This window comes from Eleginops maclovinus, chromosome 21, assembly GCF_036324505.1.
Source record: "Eleginops maclovinus isolate JMC-PN-2008 ecotype Puerto Natales chromosome 21, JC_Emac_rtc_rv5, whole genome shotgun sequence".
NCBI lineage: Eukaryota > Metazoa > Chordata > Actinopteri > Perciformes > Eleginopidae > Eleginops > Eleginops maclovinus.
In genome coordinates, this window is record NC_086369.1 from 10,269,706 (window position 1) to 10,281,774 (window position 12,069).

At 40.1% G+C, this 12,069-nt stretch overlaps 7 non-coding genes across 7 annotated transcripts; all 7 read left to right on the forward strand.

Moving 5' to 3' along the window:
• Positions 1–1,530: 1,530 nt before the first annotated feature.
• trnag-ucc (transfer RNA glycine (anticodon UCC)) lies at positions 1,531–1,602 on the forward strand. Its single transcript has one exon. It is a non-coding gene; the product is annotated as a tRNA-Gly (tRNA).
• Positions 1,603–2,261: 659 nt separating this feature from the next.
• Positions 2,262–2,333, forward strand: trnag-ucc (transfer RNA glycine (anticodon UCC)). Its single transcript has one exon. It is a non-coding gene; the product is annotated as a tRNA-Gly (tRNA).
• A 672-nt stretch (positions 2,334–3,005) lies between these two features.
• trnag-ucc (transfer RNA glycine (anticodon UCC)) lies at positions 3,006–3,077 on the forward strand. Its single transcript has one exon. It is a non-coding gene; the product is annotated as a tRNA-Gly (tRNA).
• Positions 3,078–3,741: 664 nt separating this feature from the next.
• On the forward strand, positions 3,742–3,813 carry trnag-ucc (transfer RNA glycine (anticodon UCC)). The gene has a single exon. It is a non-coding gene; the product is annotated as a tRNA-Gly (tRNA).
• Positions 3,814–4,476: 663 nt separating this feature from the next.
• Positions 4,477–4,548, forward strand: trnag-ucc (transfer RNA glycine (anticodon UCC)). Its single transcript has one exon. It is a non-coding gene; the product is annotated as a tRNA-Gly (tRNA).
• Positions 4,549–5,623: 1,075 nt separating this feature from the next.
• trnag-ucc (transfer RNA glycine (anticodon UCC)) lies at positions 5,624–5,695 on the forward strand. The gene has a single exon. It is a non-coding gene; the product is annotated as a tRNA-Gly (tRNA).
• Positions 5,696–6,366: 671 nt separating this feature from the next.
• Positions 6,367–6,437, forward strand: trnag-ucc (transfer RNA glycine (anticodon UCC)). The gene has a single exon. It is a non-coding gene; the product is annotated as a tRNA-Gly (tRNA).
• The last annotated feature ends 5,632 nt before the right edge of the window (positions 6,438–12,069 follow it).

The window sequence follows — 12,069 nt, forward strand, 5'->3', positions numbered from 1 at the left end:
CAGCACTACTGTGTCTGTCATAAAAATATTGCTCACATGACCTACCCCAGTAAAAATAATTACAATTTATCATGCTTTGAAGCACATAATAGGAATAATACCTCTAATGCATAAATGGGTTTGTAGGGGCTGAGGAACCAAGTCATAGGACCTTCAAAAGACCTGGCTGCTTTCCAACTATTTGAGTGTATCAATTTGCTTTAAAGATCTTGATGCTGAAACTTGACCTTTAATATACCAATTCCATTTACAAAGAGGCCAAATCACTTTACAATGTTTATTTTATAGTTTAGATGGATGTGCTGGCAAACGTTATCATTGTTCTGAGTGGTGTCAATGAAAAGTCTTAAGAAGCCTAATGGTTAACGGAGCCATGCTTATTAACAAACCTAATGTGTGGTTGAGAAAGTTCAAATTATGTTTAAACTCAGTTTTGTTATTCATTTTAGGTTTTTGAATAAGTAATAAGCATAAACATTTGAATAATGAACATTAAAAAAAAGTAAATCTGACACAGAAATAGAAAATGATGTTGCTGCCCCCTATTGGACAATATTTATATTGTTGCTGTCATGTAATTCATTTCATTCATTTGTTTTGGACAAGAATAGTTGTAAAAATGGCAAAGGATCATTTTAAGGTCATAGAGAAAAATGCGATTCAACCCTTTGAAGGAATGAACAATTTAGAAATGATTTGGAGAATCGTTTTGTCATGAAGTTTTATTTTGAAATGTATCTTCTCCTTGTGTCTTGTCTGGTGTCACTTCCTGTGTTTGCCCTCCTGTGTCTGATTGTCTCATTGTGATCACCTGTTGCCTTTACGTTTCTCCTCCACTCCCCAGCTGTGTCTTGTCCTGTGATTGCTCTTTTGTGTATTTTGTCTTGTCTTCCCTTTTGCACCCTCCTTTGTTCAGCCGTCATCGATTCTCCTGTGAGTTGGTTCTGTGTCATGTCTTGGATGTCTCTTGTCTGTCCCCCTGGTTTGATCTATATTTTTGTAACAGTTTTTTTTGTTAATAAAAGCTCGCTTTTTGTGGAGATCTTACTGCGCTTGGGTCCTATTTACCCCAACCCTGACACGTTTTTATTTAAATATACAAGAGCATATTATTAGAAACGTGGTGTATGATGACAACTGGTCCGATTTTTTAAATGCAATTTAACACACAATTAATATACTCCAGTCACACAAATAAGCTGTCAGGGTCAAAACAATACAGCTTCTTTGTTTCATGTAATGTAAAAAGGCTCTTATGTATTTCCTTTTTTGAAAAAAGTAACAAACTTTGGACAAAATACTTTTTTAACTTAAGAGGGCCATCTACTGGAAACAGTGGGCATTGTTGTTCTCCTTTTCAAATTTCGGTAAGTAGTCCTGACAATAGAGCAGTTGGTAGTCACTAGGTCCTATTGAAAAGACTGATTTCAGAAGAGGGTACTCATTGTTATACTCTGTTCTTTTGCAGTTTCTAAATAATGGTTTTGGGTGAGGAAAAAATCTGCAGCACCACCACTGGGGCCGTGAAAGGCGATGGTGGTATAGTGGTAAGCATAGCTGCCTTCCAAGCAGTTGACCCGGGTTCGATTCCCGTCCATCGCATAATCTTCAATTTATACAAATAAAGGTGAAAAAATTACAGGTTACTGCACAATAATTGTAAGATTGTATAGCAGGGGTATTCAACTAAAATTAATCTAGGATGTTTTGGTAAAAGTTTTATTTCGAAATGTATCTTTCTCCTTGTGTCTTGTCTGGTGTCACTTCCTGTGTTTGCCCTCCTGTGTCTGATTGTCTCATTGTGATCACCTGTTGCCTTTACTTTCTCCTCCACTCCCCAGCTGTGTCTTGTCCTGTGATTGCTCTTTTGTGTATTTTGTCTTGTCTTCCTTTTTGCACCCTCCTTTGTTCAGCCGTCATCGATTCTCCTGTGAGTTGGTACTGTGTCATGTCTTGGATTAGCTTATTTACTCTGTCTACAGTTAGTAATTGATTCTGGTTTTGACTCTTTATTGAGTGCACTCATCCCTCACAGTATGGACAAAGTAAGAGGGCCATCTACTGGAAACAGTGGGCATTGTTGTTCTCCTTTTCAAATTTCGGTAAGTAGTCCTGACAATAGAGTTGTTGTCACTATGTCCTATTGAAAAGGCTAAATTCAGAAGAGGGTACTCATTGGTATACTCTGTTCTTTTGCAGTTTCTAAATAATGGTTTTGGGTGAGGAAAAATTCTGCAGCACCACCATTGGCGCTGTGAAAGGCGATGGTGGTATAGTGGTAAGCATAGCTGCCTTCCAAGCAGTTGACCCGGGTTCGATTCCCGGCCATCGCATAATCTTCAATTTATACAAATAAAGGTGAAATAATTACAGGTTACCGCACAATAATTGTAAGATTGTATAGCAGGGGCTATTCAACTAAAATTCATCGAGGATGTTTTGGTAAAAGCTTTATTTTGAAATGTATCTTTCTTCTTGTGTCTTGTCTGGTGTCACTTCCTGTGTTTGCCCTCCTGTGTCTGATTGTCTCATTGTGATCACCTGTTGCCTTTACGTTTCTCCTCCACTCCCCAGCTGTGTCTTGTCCTGTGATTGCCCTTTTGTGTATTTAGTCTTGTCTTCCTTTTTGCACCCTCCTTTGTTCAGCCGTCGTCGATTCTCCTGTGAGTTGGTTCTGTGTCATGTCTTGGATTAGCTTATTTACTCTGTCTACAGTTAGTAATTGATTCTGGTTTTGACTCTTTATTGAGTGCACTCATCCCTCACATTCACAGTATGGGACAGAGTAATAGGGCCATATGCTGGAAACAGTGGGCATTGTTGTTCTCCTTTTCAACTTTCGGTAATTAGTCCTGACAATAGAGCTGATGGTAGTCACTAGGTCCTATTGAAAAGGCTGATTTCAGAAGAGGGTACTCATTGTTATACTCTGTTCTTTTGCAGTTTCTAAATAATGGTTTTGGGTGAGGAAAAAATCCGCAGCACCACCACTGGGGCAGTGAAAGGCGATGGTGGTATAGTGGTAAGCATAGCTGCCTTCCAAGCAGTTGACCCGGGTTCGATTCCCGGCCATCGCATAATCTTCAATTTATACAAATAAAGGTGAAATAATTACAGGTTACCTGCACAATAATTGTAAGATTGTATAGCAGGGCTATTCAACTAAAATTCATCGAGGATGTTTTGGTAAAAGCTTTATTTTGAAATGTATCTTTCTTCTTGTGTCTTGTCTGGTGTCACTTCCTGTGTTTGCCCTCCTGTGTCTGATTGTCTCATTGTGATCACCTGTTGCCTTTACGTTTCTCCTCCACTCCCCAGCTGTGTCTTGTCCTGTGATTGCCCTTTTGTGTATTTAGTCTTGTCTTCCTTTTTGCACCCTCCTTTGTTCAGCCGTCGTCGATTCTCCTGTGAGTTGGTTCTGTGTCATGTCTTGGATTAGCTTATTTACTCTGTCTACAGTTAGTTATTAATTCTGGTTTTGACTCTTTATTGAGTGCACTCATCCCTCACATTCACAGTATGGGACAAAGTAAGAGGGCCATATGCTGGAAACAGTATTGTTGTTCTCCTTTTCAAATTTCGGTAAGTAGTCCTGACAATAGAGTTGTTGTCACTAGGTCCTATTGAAAAGGCTGAATTCAGAAGAGGGTACTCATTGGTATACTCTGTTCTTTTGCAGTTTCTAAATAATGGTTTTGGGTGAGGAAAAATTCTGCAGCACCACCATTGGCGCTGGGAAAGGCGATGGTGGTATAGTGGTAAGCATAGCTGCCTTCCAAGCAGTTGACCCGGGTTCGATTCCCGGCCATCGCATAATCTTCAATTTATACAAATAAGGGTGAAATAATTACAGGTTACCGCACAATAATTGTAAGATTGTATAGCAGGGGTATTCAACTAAAATTCATCGAGGATGTTTTGGTAAAAGCTTTATTTTGAAATGTATCTTTCTTCTTGTGTCTTGTCTGGTGTCACTTCCTGTGTTTGCCCTCCTGTGTCTGATTGTCTCATTGTGATCACCTGTTGCCTTTACGTTTCTCCTCCACTCCCCAGCTGTGTCTTGTCCTGTGATTGCCCTTTTGTGTATTTAGTCTTGTCTTCCTTTTTGCACCCTCCTTTGTTCAGCCGTCGTCGATTCTCCTGTGAGTTGGTTCTGTGTCATGTCTTGGATTAGCTTATTTACTCTGTCTACAGTTAGTTATTAATTCTGGTTTTGACTCTTTATTGAGTGCACTCATCCCTCACATTCACAGTATGGGACAAAGTAAGAGGGCCATATGCTGGAAACAGTATTGTTGTTCTCCTTTTCAAATTTCGGTAAGTAGTCCTGACAATAGAGTTGTTGTCACTAGGTCCTATTGAAAAGGCTGAATTCAGAAGAGGGTACTCATTGGTATACTCTGTTCTTTTGCAGTTTCTAAATAATGGTTTTGGGTGAGGAAAAATTCTGCAGCACCACCATTGGCGCTGGGAAAGGCGATGGTGGTATAGTGGTAAGCATAGCTGCCTTCCAAGCAGTTGACCCGGGTTCGATTCCCGGCCATCGCATAATCTACAATTTATACAAATAAAGGTGAAATAATTACAGGTTACCGCACAATAATTGTAAGATTGTATAGCAGGGGTATTCAACTAAAATTCATCGAGGATGTTTTGGTAAAACTTTTATTTTGAAATGTATCTTTCTCCTTGTGTCTTCTCTGGTGTCACTTCCTGTGTTTACCCTCCTGTGTCTGATTGTCTCATTGTGATCACCTGTTGCCTTTACGTTTCTCCTCCACTCCCCAGCTGTGTCTTGTCCTGTGATTGCTCTTTTGTGTATTTTGTCTTGTCTTCCCTTTTGCACCCTCCTTTGTTCAGCCGTCGTCGATTGTCCTGTGAGTTGGTTCTGTGTCATGTCTTGGATGTCCTTTGTCTGCCCTCCTGCGTCCTCCTGGTTTGATCTATATTTTTGTAACAGCTTTTTTCGTTAATAAAAGCTCACTTTTTGTTCAGATCTTACTGCGCTTGGGTCCTATTTACCCCAACCCTGACACGTTTTTATTTAAATATACAAGAGCATATTATTAGAAACGTGGTGTATGATGACAACTGGTCCGATTTTTAAATGCAATTTAACACACTTTTAATATACTCCAGTCACACAAATAAGCTGTCAGGGTCAAAATAAAACAGCTTCTTTGTTTCATGTAATGTAAAAAGGCTCTTATGTATTTCCTTTTTTGAAAAGAATTCACAAACATCGGATAAAATACTTTTTTAACTTAAAACTTGAAATGTAATGTTTTCTCGCTCCACTGCATATTGAATTAGCCTATTTACTCTGTCTACAGTTAGTAATTGATTCTGGTTTTGACTCTTTATTGAGTGCACTTATCCCTCACATTCAGAGTATGGGACAGAGTAAGAGGGCCATCTACGGGAAACAGTGGGCATTGTTGTTCTCCTTTTCAAATTTCGGTAAGTAGTCCTGACAATAGAGCTGTTGGTAGTCACTATGTCCTATTGAAAAGGCTAAATTCAGAAGAGGGTACTCATTGTTATGCACTGTTCTTTTGCGGTTTCTAAATAATGGTTTTGGGTGAGGAAAAAATCTGCAGCACCACCGATTGGGCTGTGAAAGGCGATGGTGGTATAGTGGTAAGCATAGCTGCCTTCCAAGCAGTTGACCCGGGTTCGATTCCCGGCCATCGCATAATCTTCAATTTATACAAATAAGGGTGAAATAATGACAGGTTACCGCACAATAATTGTAAGATTGTATAGCAGGGGTATTCAACTAAAATTCATCGAGGGTGTTTTGGTAAAAGCTTTATTTTGAAATGTATCTTTCTTCTTGTTTCTTGTCTGGTGTCACTTCCTGTGTTTGCCCTCCTGTGTCTGATTGTCTCATTGTGATCACCTGTTGCCTTTACGTTTCTCCTCCACTCCCCAGCTGTGTCTTGTCCTGTGATTGCCCTTTTGTGTATTTAGTCTTGTCTTCCTTTTTGCACCCTCCTTTGTTCAGCCGTCGTCGATTCTCCTGTGAGTTGGTTCTGTGTCATGTCTTGGATTAGCTTATTTACTCTGTCTACAGTTAGTTATTAATTCTGGTTTTGACTCTTTATTGAGTGCACTCATCCCTCACATTCACAGTATGGGACAGAGTAATAGGGCCATATGCTGGAAACAGTGGGCATTGTTGTTCTCCTTTTCAACTTTCGGTAATTAGTCCTGACAATAGAGCTGTTGGTAGTCACTAGGTCCTATTGAAAAGGCTGATTTCAGAAGAGGGTACTCATTGTTATACTCTGTTCTTTTGCAGTTTCTAAATAATGGTTTTGGGTGAGGAAAAAATCCGCAGCACCACCACTGGGGCAGTGAAAGGCGATGGTGGTATAGTGGTAAGCATAGCTGCCTTCCAAGCAGTTGACCCGGTTCGATTCCCGGCCATCGCATAATCTTCAATTTATACAAATAAGGGTGAAATAATTACAGGTTACCGCACAATAATTGTAAGATTGTATAGCAGGGGTATTTAACTAAAATACAACTGCGATGGCCGGGGAATCAAACCTGGGTCAACTGCATGGAAGGCAGCTATGCTCACCACTATACCACCATCTCATGCAAAATAGCTGAGCCCTACTTCAAACACACATCTGTGTGTCAGGAATTCCAGTAGAAGAGGAGGGAGGAAAAAGAAGGAGAAGTATGGGAGGGGAGCTACATCAGCCAGAGAAGAAAGGAAACTGTGCTAACTGAACACTGTTTACTTAAAGATAACTCAAAGCAGTCTTCAAGTTGACTGAACATTTATAGATATTAAAGTATTTTATACCAAATGTGAAGAGGTGAGAAACGAATGACAGAATAACAGTGAGTGTAACATTTTCTAGTTGAAATAAAAAAAGCTGACGTCACAGGGCCAACATGTAGTTAGCTATAGACAAAACACAGGCTTGGCCAACAACAACATTATTTGAGTCTACTCTGTAGATAAGCAGAGGTAGGAGAAGTACTCAGATCTTGTAGTTAAGGGTAGAAGTACCACAGTGTTACAACATACTCTGTTACAAGTTAAAGTCTTGCATTCAAAATGTTACTCAAGTAAAAGTACAAAAGTATTCGCATCGAAGTATAGCTACTAAAGTACCAAAAGTAATGCAAATTGGTCCAGTTCTGAATTATAAATATCATATGTTTTGATTCTAATTATTCATGTATTGATGTGTTTATCAAAGCTGGCAAAGGTGCAGCTACTTTTAATGACTTTGTATACTGCAGGGTAGCTTGTAAATGTTACTCCAGGTGTAACTAAAGTCTTATTTGGGTGTTGATTATATTTCACATCATTAATCCAAATATGTAAAGTGACTAAAGGTATTAAATAAATGTAGTGGAGTAAAATAAAGTATTTATAACTGAATTGTAGTGGCATAAGATGGAAATACTCCAGTAAAGTACTAGTATCTCAAAATTGTTCTGAAGTACAGTACTTGAGTAAATCCCACCTCTGTAAGCAACGGACCATATTGCAACCTTGTGTGGTAGTAGGATTAATACATTGATGGTAGATGGGGAGTAGAATATCGTTACACAGGTTTCGTTATAAAAACAGAATTGTTCGGCACATTGGGAAGTTGTTAACTACAAGCCTGTATGTTGACTACCGCAACATTATATCTACATCTAGGACACCTTTTTCATTTTATTTTGGACTAGTGACAAGACAGGGGGCGGGCTTTTAGTCAGGTGGGAGTTCAATGCTGACATCTCGCATCTTGTGCAGAGACCAAAGGGGCTAACTCATTAGCCTAAATGAGTTGCACCTGTGAAAAAACACTCCTGGCGTTGGACTGTTTGTTTCTTTTATCCTGACACCATAGGCAATACTGCGGAGAATATTCACACTGTTGCACTCTGAACTAGGTGCTGAACGATTAATTGCATTTGCGATAATATCGCGATATGACAAAACAAGATTTTCCAACCGCAAAGGCTGCGATTTGACTGGTCACGTGATCTGGTCACGTGACTTGCGAGCGAGCCGAGCGGAGCCGAGCGAAGCCGAGCAGGCAGGGAAAGAAGTCAACCTGATTGAACCTGTTGCACAATGGCCTCAGGCTCGTCAGAAGAGTGCACGGCTGGAAGTTTGGTACCAAAGAGGGGCGGCACGTCAGTTGTGTGGAATTATTTTGGCTTTAAAAAGGAAGATGCTGCTCAACGTCAGGTATTGTGCAGAACGTGCCTCGCTACTGTTGCTACCTCACGAGGTTCACGATTTTAATCACGATTGATTATTGTGTTTGTTGAGAAATACATGAGAAGATGACCTTGAATAAATAATCGCATATTAAATCGCAATTGCAATATTGAGGGAAAAACATCGCAATTAGATTATTTTCCAAAATCGTTCAGCCCTACTCTGAACTACACCTAAGACTGGACTGGCCGCTTGACCAACACTAAAACGCGGGACGTGCATAGGAGTGGCTATCTCCCCATGTCAGGAGAAGGCCTGGCAGGTAAGTCAACTATCCTTTCTCTCCCTTAGCAAAGAAATTGTGGCACTACAAATAATAATATCTTCCACACATTAAGTGCAATATTTAGGGAAAGGGGAAAACTGTAGCTTGCTTGCTTGCATGTGCGGTAACAACATTGTTTTTATATTAACTGTTAAGCCCAGAAAGGTAGCAACAGCTACAGTGTTGAAACATATACAAATAAAAAGTTAACATAGTGACCGAATTCAATTAACCCGTCAGTTGCCAACTGACGGGTTAATTGAGCTAGCTAAGTTATCATTTTATCTAACAAGCTAGCTTTTGGTGGCTAACGATACAACAAACAGGCTAGCAGACGCTAGCTAGCTAGCTAGCAAAATGGGGCAAAGGGGACTGCTAGGGTGGGGGAAAGAAAGGAACAAGGAGGGAAAAAGAAAAAGAGATGTCATAGGACTTCCACACCAATAAACTGATATTTTCAACACAAGTCTTTTCACTTTCAACCTTTCACAAAACGTATAACATAATAACAAATTGACAGGTCAATTTAACTCAGGTTTTTTTCTTTTTTTAAAATTATTTCTTGAATACCATTAAACCACTTTAAAAAAACGTTTTTTATACAAGAATAATGTTCTAGACCATACAAATAGTTCTATACAATAATACGAGTTCTATACAATAATACGAGTTCTATTCAATAAGTTCTATTCAATAATAAGAGTTCTATTCAATAAGTTCTATTCAATAATAAGAGTTCTATTCAATAATAAGAGTTATATTCAATAAGAGTTCTATACAATAATAAAAGTATTAGCCTATATACGTCAGTGTTTCCCACACATAGACTAAAGCTTGAATTATACTTGTTTTAACAGCCCTTACGCTTACGTCTTGCGTTTATGTTAATGACTCGAGGCGTTTATACTTCATTTTGCTTTGTCGGCGGTTGCGTGTGCTGCGTGGCGATTCCCCGCCAGGACAGTAGGTGGAGCAGTGGGTTTTTCCAAGGACGGGTTGTAGATATGCTCATACCGTCGGACCTCTTCTGGTGTCTCTCTTCCAGTGGATTCATGTTGTTGTTTCTTCTTCGTCGCTTTCTACCTTGACGTTCGAAAACAGCGGGGTTTTATTAGGGGATGAAACCGGAAGATGTGAACACGCCGCCGGACGTGATGTAGATAGTGGCTTGCGCCAGTGCTTACGTCTTGCGTCTTACGTAAAAGTTAGAAAATTGAGGTGACACAAGCGAGCACGCAAGGGGGGGGCTTGCAACCGCGCAAGGCAGTGGTGGGCCGTCAGGGCCAGCAAGGCCTTCTCTGCTGGCCTAAACATCATCAGAATATAAATTAAATTTTGATATATTTTTTCCACAAATACGTATTAAATTATTCCCCATAGTCTATTCTCTTCATTTTATAGCGTTCGTCTTGGCTGCACTGCTTCCAGCCTCAGAACGAGATTTGGAGGGCTGGCCTTTATGTTAGAGCTTTTATCCAATCATATTTCAGCCATAATGTGTTGCTAGGGTCAAAGAAATCTGCCCTTAGGCCTTCAGAATCAACAGTGCGGGCGGCTGTAGTTTAAAGTGAACGCAAACACAATTGTGGCGTTAACCAATCAGATTTCGAGGTGGCGACAACGGGCCAGCTAGCAGGCGTACGCTAACGTTAGCACGTGCACATCTTCTGATTGGATAAGCAATATTGAGAGGCAGAGCTAGGCAGTAGGCAGAGCCATACAGTCTATGGGCAAAGCTAGCAAACAGAACTAGAACTTGAGCGAGCTAATTTGTGTAGATTTCTACAAGCTATTTTTTCAACCCACAATGGCTGAAGGAGAAGAGATCAATTTGGTCGAAGATATAATTACAACGCCATTTTCAAAACGAACTTTTCAAGTAAAGCTACACATCTTGAAAAGGGAACGACCAACTCCAACGCTAGCGAGCCTAGCACAGCAGGGAAACTACGAGCGGTACCCCTGGCTCACAGCCTCCGAGAGGCACTGCAAATTGTACTGCCGGGAATGCCTGGTATTTGCAACTGATCGATTTGGTGTTTGGAGCCACACTAAACTTGCAAACTTGAGTTGTCTAACCAAGGCAGCAACGAGACACCAAAGCACAGCTGGGCACTTGGAAGCACTGGTGCTTTTGAAAACCTTTGGGGACACCCGAGTGGATCTACAGCTCAACGAACAAGTGCGCACTGAAACGGAGCTCCACAACGAAAGGGTGAACAAAAATAGGGAATTATTGAAAGACTGATTGATTGTGTCCTGTTTTGGGGTAAACAGGAACTTTCATTTAGGGGACACGATGAAAGCGCCGAGTCCAGAAACAGAGGAAACTACGTGGAGCTTCTTTCTTTTCTTGCTGAGAACAACACAGATTTGCATTACCACCTGTACACAAACAACATGTTTACTGGGACGTCAGGCAAAATACAAAACGACCTGATTTATGCTATTGCTGAAGTGATGGGAGGAGAGATCAAAATGAAGATTAAAAAAGCACCCTTTGTCGCTGTTATGGTGGACGAGACGTCAGATGTGGGTAATGTAGCACAGCTGGCACTTGTCCTGCGTTATGTGACAGACACAGGTGTCAAGGAGCGGTTTGTCAGATAATCTGATTAATTAAGTTAACTGTAAATGCTGATGTATTGATTATAAATGCTTCGGAAATATTAATATAACTCTGTTGTACTTGACTATGTTAAGGTGATGCAACGCCCGGTTATACTGCGTTTCTGTCTAAATGTATAGTTTCTAGAGCCATGGCGTCATAATGATGGTATTAAGAGGTGGAATAATTCAGGTAGGACTGTGTAGGACATCACTGAAGGCCTAGGTGTGAAATGCACGGCCCGCCACTGGCGCAAGGGCTTGCGATGCGTCTTGCGTTGCGTCTTTTTTCACCGACTATAAATCAAGTTTAATTCGTGGCGGTGCGCCACAGATTCATCAAACAAGCGATTACGCCTTCTTTATAAAGTTAGGCTAACTATAGTCGCAAGTTTGGTAAATTTTTTTTTAATTTTTACCGAAATATGGTTTCCAAAAACATACAGTATGCTCTGGTTGTGGTGTGTATATATCCTGAAGTTGAAACCAACAAAACAAACCTCTTAACAAATCAATCAAACAAACAAACAGTCACTTACAACAATAAGTACAATTTACATTCTTCTCAAACTGAAACACTAGAAATGATTCTAACTTAGTCTTCAAGACAACATTTTAGGGCTGCAACTAACGATTATTTTCATCATCTATTAACCTGCCCTTTATTTTCTCGATTGATTAGTCCATACAATCTCCATCCCAGTTCCTCAAAGTCCAAGGTGATGTCTTTAAATGTCTTGTTTTGTCAGTCCAAAACCCAAAGATATTCTCTTAATAATACAAAGAATATTTGAGAGGCTGAAAACAGCATTTTCTGACATTTCTGCATGAAGAATTATGTGAAAGATTAATCGATTATCAAAATAGTGGCCGATTAATTGTTTGTCCATCGACAAATCGATTGTTTGAGTAGTCGTTGCAGCTTTATAAGCTTTACTGCTTTTCGAGTTTT